Genomic DNA, 10,445 nt, shown 5'->3' with positions numbered 1-10,445 from the left:
GCGGTAGTGTAAGTACCATTAAAGAGGAACACATACCCTTCCTTAGCCCGGTTAACAAGTTACATTACCTGATTGCTGTGGACTGGGTATCTGAGAATACCAAGGGATTCCAACAACATTTCTCCATGATTTTTCAAGTAGTTCTCCCTGGTTAGCCATTCTAAAGAGACATTAGACAATTTCACATGGGTCCCGTTCCCTTCCCCATAAACCCATCGCTCCCTTGCAAGTAACGTAACACACCTAGTGGCAGCGCACTCACACCTAAACCATCCCCCCACTAAATCCACATTTTCTCTCTATACAAGTGGTGGTGGCACATGATATCGTATGCTGTACGATTGCTATCCCACAACCCCACCCTTTACCGGTGAAGCAGCGGGAGAAGGACTGGTGGTTAGTTGTGCTACTAGGACCTGTTACTGTTCTTTGCAAGCATTTACCCGGCAGCACCCTCCCATAAGTTCCCGTCTGCCCAGTGTTCATACTTTAAGAGGGCCCTCGGGCTCCAGCTTGGTGTGGCTACGAAAAGACCTTTCACTGATTCTGCCAAGGAGTAGCAAATGGTGCGATTCCCATATAGCTGCATATGTACTTTGTAAAACAAATTATCCTGTAATGCCCACGCAAGAGTACTAGTAATGGTAAGAAGTCCGAATCCAAGAAGTGTCATCTTTCATCTGGCGGCCATCGTTTGCAGTCACTCAGATGAATCCAGCGTTCCTGGCCCTGTACTTTCACAGCTGTAGGAGTTTGGAGTAGTATCTGGTAGGGGCCCTTCCACCGAGGTCATAGTTTAGGGCGCTCCCAATCTCGTATCAGTACCGAATCTCCGATTTCCAGGTCAGGCAGTTCCGCATTCTGTCCTTCCAGTGGTTTAAAGGCACTCTCCACCTGTGAATGAAGAAACTTTAGAGAGGACGTAAGTTGTCTGAAATACCTTTGTAGTTCATCCCCAATGATATTAAGGTCAACCTGGGTGGGGGGTTGGGTGTCAGCTCCCATGGGGTTCTTCCTGGACGTCCATAGACGATTTTGGCAGCTGACACCCCGGTGGCCAAGTGGGGGCTAATTCTCATGTGGTATAATGCTAAGGGGAGAACCTTCAGCCAATTTAGACCCGTCTCTGGTACTAATTTAGTTAGTTTATTCTTCAGGGTGCTGTTAGCTCGTTCTACTACCCACTGTCTGAGGGTGGTAGGTGCAGTGGAACTGTTGTTTGATATGCAGTGCCTCGCACAACTCTTTATTTATTTTCCCTATGAAGTGGGGTCCATTGTCTGAACTTATCTGTTGGGGTACCCCAAACCTTGTTATGATCTGTGTAAGCAATAACTTCACCACTGTTGAGGCCTTATTGTTGGTGGTTGGAAAAGCTTCAATCCACCTACTAAATACATCAACGATAATGAGACAGTACTTATAACAATGTACACACAGTAATTCAATAAAGTCGAGTTGTATACATTCAAAAGGACCACCTGGCAAGGGGGTTTGCCGGGGCTGCACCTCACCCCTTTCCCAACATTGGTTTGTTGGCATATCAAACACGATCGTATTTTGCCTTGTGCTGCTTCCTCCAATCTGGGGTGCCACCGGGTACGTAGTAAAATGTTACTCATTCCCTCCTTGCCAAGGTGGGTGTCAGAATGTAGGCAGTCAATAAGCATTGGTAACAAAGAATCAGGTATACATACTTGGCCAACTGGAGTAATCCAGAGACCGTGTGGCGCAGAGTGCGTACACCCGTGCGCCTTCCACATTTGTTTTTCTGAGTCGGGAGTCCCCCTGTAGGTGCTGCACATTTACCATGTCTGGGGTGCCCTGCATTGTTACCTTAGGCTTGCAAGCAACTGCCTGTTTTTCTGCAGTCGAAACGATTTTAGACCCATGGTGTGCTGCCAATTTAGCCTCCGCGTCTGCCCTGTTATTGCCCTGTGTTACTAGGGAGGTGTCTGAAAGGTGAGCTGAGCATTTAATGATGGCCAATTTGTTAGGGAGGAGGATGGCCTGGAGGAGGTTCTTTACATAAGCCGCATTCTGTATGGGGGTACCTGCAGAGGTCAAAAATCCGCTGTGCACCCAGAGTTGGCCAAAATCACGGGCGACTCCAAAAGCATAGAGGGATTCAGTGAAGATGTTAGCTATTCTGTCCTTGGCTAAAATACAAGCTCCGGTCAGGGCAAAGAGTTCTGCTTTTTGGGCAGAGACTGGGGGCTGCAAAGAGGCAGACTCCACAACATGGGAGTCATTTACTATTGGCATAGCCGCAAAGGCGGGTTCCCTGTTTGGAAATGGAGGAACTACCGTCAACATACAGGTTTAAGTCTGCTGACTGAAAGGCCTTATCTGAAAGGTCCGGATGGGTGTAGTCAACAAGTGGTTACACATTAAACAGTCATGTGGTGGATCTGCAAGATCCTCCAGTGGGGCCTCTAGAAAGGTGGCAGGGTTAATGGTGGTGCAGTTGGCAAAAGTGAGGAGTGGGTTATTCAGGAACGCCACCTCATTATCTGTTTAAGCGGGCCTGGGTAAGGTGTTGCGTCTGATGGGAGGTCAGGAGTGCCATTACAGTATGGGAGGAATAAACAATCACTGACTGTTGCAGGGTTATATTGGAGGCTACTGTTACTAGGGAGTAGATGGCTGGAAGCATCTGTGAGTGTGGTGGAAGCCCCCTAGCAACTGGGTCCAGCCGAGTGGAGTAATATGCCACTGGTCTTTTTCTATCCCCATGGGTTTGAGTAAGGACGGCTGTAGCGCAGTGAAATGGGCGATCATATAGAGGGCGTCCCGGGGCCGGGCACTGACAGGGCCTGTTTGAGCTTCTCAAAGGCCTCCTTTTGCTCCTCGGTAAGGTCCCACAGACTGGCTTGAAGCCACAGGTGTGAGCTGCTTGGTAAGGAGGGCCACATTGGATAGCCATTGTCTGCAGAAATTTACTAGACCTAAGAAGGTGCGCATACCCTTCGGGGTAGCAGGTGGTGGGGTGGCAATGATGGATGCAATACGTTCAGGAGTGAGCCGCCGCTCAGTAGCACTTAAGAGGGTGCCCAGAAATTTCATTTGACAATGGGTTTGTTTTACTCTCTGTGGAGGTATTACATATCCCCAAAAGTGGAGTGCATTAAGTAGTCTATTGGTGTCCGCGATGTTGGCGGGCTCCAAGGGGCTGGACAACGGTGGATTTGTCAGAAAGTTGCAACCCTTGGAGTTGTTTATGCAAAACTTGGGAGAAAATAGTCAGGGAGAGTATAAAAGCTTGCGGGAGACGCGTCCAGGTGTATTGCTGACCTTGGAAGGTGAAAGAAAAACAGGTACTGCGAGTTGGGAGATAGGTGAATTGCAAAAAATGCATACTGGAGGTCCACAATAGTAAAAATACAGGACTCGGCAGGGATGCTGCTGAGAATGGTGGCTGGGTTCAGGACCACGGGATGTAGTGGCTCCGCTATATCATTGACCTTACGCAGGTCTTGTACAAGGCGCCATTCCGTCCATCCGGGTTTGGGGACCGGTAAAATGGGGGTGTTGCAAGGTGATTGGCAAGGAACCAGAATGCCCTGTTTGCAGAATGAATCTATTAAATGGGTTATTCCGTCAACTGCCACTCTCCAAAGGGGGTACTGTGGGACGGAAGGCAGTTGTGCTCCCGGTCTTATACGGATTTGGACTGGGGTCACTGGGGTGAATCCTACCTCAGCTTTCGACATGGCCCATAAATTGGTGGTTGGCTCATCCAAAGGGAGTCGGTGGGGCTGATGGTGGCGTAAACAGCCTGTCATCGACAAAGGGGTGAGGTAATAAGTCAGGGTCCCTGCTGGCAGTATCTGGGGAACCCCGTAAAGGCCTGTGTCTGCCTGTGCCTCAAGTCGGTGGGCTAGGAATCCCAGCTCCTTAACTGACAGGGTAATGTGAGGGGATATCAAGCCTGACTGATTCCACAATTCATTAGGCACTTGAACTAAAAGTGCTGCCCCATCCTTACCCACTACTTCCCCTAAAATAGTGACAGTCACCATGCTACCCAGGAGGGAGCATACAACCCTTCTAGCTCTCTTGATGCGGGTCAGTGGCCTTCAAGGGTGGGTCAAAATCTCTGTCCGTGAAGTCCACCGTCCACCACTGAGGAGGCTGGTGAATCCAGAGGATCCTATGGGGTTTAGGGCCGGTAATGGTAATTCCTTCATCTAGGCATTGTATTTTGAGTCGGAGAGAGCAGAGCAGGTCCCTCCCAGCCAAGTTAACCCCTAGGTCTGGGGTAACTGCGAATTGGATCAGACATTCCCGATCTCCAAATTTCACGTAAAGGTTCAGTTAAGGGGTAGGATGTTTCCTGTCCCTCCAGCCCGCTCAATGGAACTGAGGCAGTAGACAGTTTAAAATCATGCTGGGCGATACAAGGAGCTTCGAGGGTCGAGGTATTTACCGCCGTGTCTACCATAAAGGGGATTGGCTTTCCCTCAACTAAGAAATTGACGATGGGTTCATCATGGGTTATCGGTGAGGGTAGGGTATATGGAATGGCTACTCCCCACAGCTAGTCAGGCAGAAAACGGGTTGCTAGTTGAAAAAGGTTGTTGTCTATCGAGGGGGTCTAGTCTGCCGATGGCGGTAGTGGGGGCTGTCCCGCCGCCAATGGTCAGGTGCCCCGCAAAGGTAGCATCCTGTCGACTTGATGCTCGCCGGTGCGGGTTGTTTGGGCCCCCTGGGTCCTGGGTAATTACGAGGGGGCGGTGGTGGCTCACAAGGGGGCCCGTACGCTGGGGCTCTTGGGCCGTTGGGGTACAGTGGTTACCCTTTACCAGGCCGGTCAATCCCTCCTGGAACGCAAAACTGCCATTCCATTTGATATCCCGTATTATTGGAGTAGGGAGGTCGGGGCCGAGGGGGTCTCTGGACCATTTCCTGTTTTACCCTTGTGGCTTTCGAATCGTGCCCGTTACTCCAGAAGTGGACTAGGGCCCTCCTCGTGGCTTGTTGTGTATGGTCAGGCCAATTCATGTTATTAGTGTGGATAGCTGACACCACTCCCTCAGGAATACATTGTAATAGGAGGGCGTTAAACTGGGGGAAGGCATTGCCTCTGTTGTAGGCATCATCCCCTGCTTGGGAACCGTAAAGTGAACGGAAACGGTTCCAAAAGTCTGGGCCGTCCTCACCCTGTTTTGGTCGGCATTCTAAAACCTTAGTTATGTCAATAGGCTGTTGGAGGGTTTTGTGAAGGGCAGTTCTAATGGTGGTTACCTGGTCCTGAGGCCAGATGGCTGCCTGAAAGGCTGTCCAGTCCGCATGGTTTCCCAGGTGTTCTTTCCACCTTTCCACCTCATTAGTTGTAAGGGCCATGCAACGAAGACTGAAAAGGTCTTGGGGGGTGGCCTGGTACATCTGAATTGTTCCGATCACATAATCTATGAAATCCTCTGGGTTGGTTTTACAGTTGAGCACCTGACTCATGATCAGGCATATCTCCTGAGGCTTCCAAGGGGTGTAGATTGGATTGTAGGATTAGTGCTCGCTTGGGTTGGATCAGGATTGGGAACACTCCTGTTGGGGAATTGTCTTTTAGCCTTGGTTCCCTTTACCTTTACCTTATTAAACATAGGTGGTGGGTCGTCATAATCGGGTAGAATCGGAGTCATAATTGGTGTCTGTCTGAGAATATACTAAAGGTCTGTCCCCTACCAAAAAGTTCCGTCGCTTGTCTGTAGCCCTAGAGCCGTTCATATGCAGGCTTTCTCTCCGTCTAAGGTGATTCCTGGTTCGGGATGCAATAGGGCCATGGAATTGTCCTTGGGGCGGGACCTGGCTAGCAGTCGTTGGTGGTGAGAGCGGAACGGTTTGTGGACTAGTCGCATTATATGGGGGCGGCAGTGAAACGGTGGGGGGGGTGGGGTGTGGAGGTGGTAGGTAGGGGCTGTGGGTCGGACCATCCAATCCTCCTCATTTTCGTCCATATCATTATTTTGGAACAACAGTGGCACACCAGACATGTCAGGAGGTACCTCCACTTTATCCTTATTTCTTTTATTTTTATTCCTAAGTTTTTCCTTATTCTTCTGATCTACCCCTTCCCTCTCCCTTCTGTTCCTCTCAGCATCATGGTCTCCACACTGAGACTTCAGGACTTCCCAACTCTTAGGATTTCCCTTTTCATCACACACACTAATTCCCCTTCTGTGTGCATTATGTTCCCAACTATTCTGTTTAGATTTATTTGTTAGGTCTTTGGCCGTTTTTCTCCAAGTAGACCTTAATATTTTCCATTTTTCTCCCGTATTGTGCTCCCAAATCACCCTTTCTGCCTTTAGGCACTCATCCACATCCCAAGTTCCTCCCAATGGCTATATTTCATTTCCCAATTTTTTATTGAGGCATGCCGATAACTTACGGAAGTTAATCTCATTTTTCAGATCGTCTTTACATAACTTAGATAGTGGGGTATTGGACCCAGACTTATTAAGAGTTTGTCCCATTTTTTTCTTCCCGATCGTACGGTACAAATCGCTGCGATTATCTGTAAGATCGGTCTCTTTCCTTAACCCACTTCAGGTTCCTGACCTTCCTGTGGGGGATTTCCCCCTAAGAACCGGCCTAAGGCAGGGTGGTAGTACCGGAGAGCCCAGAACCTTGAAATTCACAAACTTAAAACCCAAACCTGGGGACTTGAACCCCAAACGCGAAACTAAACTGGGGACTCGAACCCAGAACACGAAATTACCTTAACTGGTGACTCAAACCCCGAACACGAAACTAACAACTGGGGACTCGATCCCCTCTTACCTGTGGCACTCGACAGGTTCGCGAGGAGTCCATCAGAGGATATTCGACAAGTGAAGGGATCGATCAGGTGTCCGACTCCCTGAGAGGGATCAAGGTGAATCGTACCTTGTGGGCCTTTCCGTCTCAGGTAGTCGCTATCCCAGTCGATCGCTCACGCCGCTTCCGAAACCTCATCTTGGACTCCTGGGTGGCTCGCCAAATTGTCGTCTCGAAATTAAGTTCTCATTTCTGTCCGCTGTAAAGTAACACAGTGCCATGAGGTTGATTCGATAAAACACGTTTATTAGCAGTGCACCGCTAAGGAGGGGTCTCTTCAGCACTCGTTAAGAATCACTTCCCGAGGTCTCTCCGTACAAGGGAGCAGACAGAAATTTATACAGATATTGTCACGCACACTTAATACATGCCGCGCCGTGAGTTTCACTCAGGCCACAGAGATCCCGAGACAGACATCGCACCTATTGTCCAGCATAACTGAGTTATAATCAAGAAATTCAAAGACAAGTATCACCCCTCATTGTTTAGGACAAGCTTCCCACTCGTTTATTGCACCCAGTACCCCTATTGTCTAACATAACTGGTCTGAAACCAAGGTTCCGGACACAGTAATTAACACCCTATCCACTGAGTCAACAGCTTGCGTTGCTTGCGAGGTACTTTTTCCATCAGCTTTACAGTTTTTAACCCTTTCCTTCCTCAGTGGGAGGGGATGTGTGTGTGGGGGAGTGGGATGTGAGGGTGGGGGTAGGTGGGGGGGATGTGTGTGTGGGGGAGTGGGATGTGATAGTGGGGGAGGGGTTGGGGTTGTGGGTGGGAGTGAATGAGTGTGGTTGGGGAGAGTTGTTGTGGTGTGGTTGTGGGGGGGTTTGGGTGGGAGGGGATGAGTGCATGGGGGAGAGGGGTGGGTGTTGTATTGTAGGTGGGGGCTGTGAGGGTGGAGGTAGGGTGGGGGATGGGGTGGGTTTGGAGGGGATGTGAGGGTGTCGGAGAGGGGTGGGGATGTGAGGGTATGGGAGAAGGGTGGGGGAGGGTGTGGGGTGGGGTAGGGGGGTGGGGCGGAGGGGAAAGTGTGTGTGGGGGAGAGGGGTGGGGATTGTGGTGGGGGAGGGGTTTGGGTGGGGGTGAGGAGTGGGGTGTGGGTTGAGGAACTGACAGCAGCTAATGACAAAAACGCCAATAAATTCACCTCGATAGCTCTCCATAAACGTGTATAATTAATCTCATGCATGTTCTATGTTAACAGTAGGTAACAAAATCGTTTTCAAAAGCCAGCAAATTGTTATCAGTATTGGTTATTCCCTCTGTTCCTCCACACTTTGAGGCAGTCCGTCTCAACACGGTCACTCCACGATAGCTGACCTCACTTTTATTTGCTGGCGTGGTGCTCACTGGTTCAACCAACAGGGAAACAGAGGGATATTGGGGTCCACGTCCATAGATCCCTCAAGGTTGCCGTGCAGGTCGATAGGGTTGTGAAGAAGGCGTACGGTGAGTTGGCCTTCATTAGTAGGGGGATTGAGTTCAAGAGCCGCAAGGTGATGTTGCAGCTCTGTAGAACTCTGGTTAGACCACACTTGGAGTATTGTGTTCAGTTCTAGTCGCCTCATTATAGGAAGGACGTGGAAGCTTTAGAGAGGGTGCAGAGATTTACTTAGATGCTGCCTGGATTGGAGAGCATGTCTTATGAGGATAAGTTGAGCGAGCTGGGGCTTTTCTCTTTGGAGAGAAGGAGGATGAGAGGTGACGATAGAGGTGTACAAGAGGCATAGGTCGAGTCAGAGACTTTTTCCCAGGGCGGCAATGGCTAACACAAGGGACATAATTTTAAGGTGATTTGAGGAAGATATAAGGGGTAAGTTTTTTTACACGGAGAGTGGTGGGTGTGTGGAATGCACTGCTGGCAGAGATTGTGGGGGCAGATACATCGGGGACATTTAAGAGACTCTTAGATACATGAATGATAGAGAAATGGAGGGCTATGTGGGAGGGAAGGGTTGGATAGATCTTATAGTAGGATAAAATGTCAGCACAATATCGTGGGCAGAAGGGCCTGTACTGTGCTGAAATGTTCTATGTTCTAACAACTGCTTCCCTTCACCGGACGTCCCAAAATCTCCTGTAATCCTCCTCCCCCACTGCCAGGATGGTCTCTGGGGAAACTTACAGCGGCTATTGACAAAAACGCCAATAAATCCATGCCCCCAAAACACTCTACACAAAGATGCATTTCGCCTTGTGTTTCGATGTACACGTGACTAATAAATCCTATCTTCCCTCCTCCACAGCCCATAACCCTCCATGAGCCTACTTAAGAGTCTCAAATAAGATAAGATATTGTGCTGACCTATATAAACCTTCTCCATGATCAGTCTGACCTTTCCCTCCTCCACAGCCCATAACCCTCCACGAGCCTATCTAAGAGTCTCATAAATAAAATAAAATAAAGTTCAGACAGGTATGAGGATAGGTTGAGTGAGCTGGGGCTTTTCTCTTTGGAGAGAAGGAAGATGAGAGGTGACGATAGAGGTGTACAAGAGGCATAGATCGAGTGGACAGTCAGAGACTTTTTCCCATGGCGACAATGGCTAACACGAGGGGACATAATTTTAAGGTAATTGGAGAAAGGTATAAGGGGAATGTCAGGGGTAAGTTTCTTTTACACAGAGTGGTGGGTGCGTGGAACGCACTGCTGGCAGAGGTGGTGGGGGCAGATACATTAGGGACATTTAAGACACTCTTGGACACATGAATGATAGACAAATAAGGGGCTATGTGGGAGGGAAGGGTTAGATAGATCTCAGAGCAGAATAAAATGTCGGCACAACATTGAAGGCTGAAGAGCCTGTACTGTGCTGTAGTGTTCTGCATTCTATGTTCTAGATCGTGGAGGAGGTTTGTATTGGTTGGCACAACACTGTGGCCTGCACTGCACTGTGTCCATGTTATTTGTGACAATTGTTCCACTTTTGCAGAGAAGTAAAGATAAGAACATTCTGAATTATATCTGCTCTCGTAGGTGATAGATTTAAATTGGTGACTTACGGGATTCATATTCATACAGAATCCTTGGAAGAGAAGGAACGTCCATTGATCTGGGGTATTGGTTTATTATTGTCACTTGTACCGACGTACAGTAAAAAACTTGTCTTGCATACTGATCATACAGATCTATTCATTACATAGTGCAGTTACATTGAGTTAGTACATAGTGCATTGAAGTAGTACAGGGTGCATTGAGGTAGTAGAGGATGTGTTGCGGTAGTACAGGTAAAAACAATAACAGTACAGAGCAAAGTGTCACACCTATGGAGAAAGTGCAGTGCAATAAGGTGCAAGGTCACAACAAGGTAGATCATGAGGTCAGAGTCCATCTCAGTGTATAAGGGAAATGTTCAATGGTCTTATCACCTTGGGGTAGAAGCTGTCCTCAAGTCTGATGGTACGTGCCCTCAGGCTCCTGTATCTTCTGCCTGATGGGAGAGGGAAGAAGAGAGAATGACCCAGGTGGGTGGGGTCTTGGATTATGCTGGCTGCTTCACCGAGGCAGCGAGAGGTATAGACAGAGTCTGAGGAGGGGAGGCTGGTTTCCGAGACGCGCTGGGATGTGTCCACAACTCTGTGCGGTTTCTTGTAGTCTTGGGCAGAGCAGTTGCCGTCCCAAG

The sequence above is a fragment of the Pristis pectinata genome, chromosome 32, assembly GCF_009764475.1.
Source record: "Pristis pectinata isolate sPriPec2 chromosome 32, sPriPec2.1.pri, whole genome shotgun sequence".
Taxonomy (NCBI): domain Eukaryota; kingdom Metazoa; phylum Chordata; class Chondrichthyes; order Rhinopristiformes; family Pristidae; genus Pristis; species Pristis pectinata.
This window is presented reverse-complemented; position numbering follows the sequence as displayed.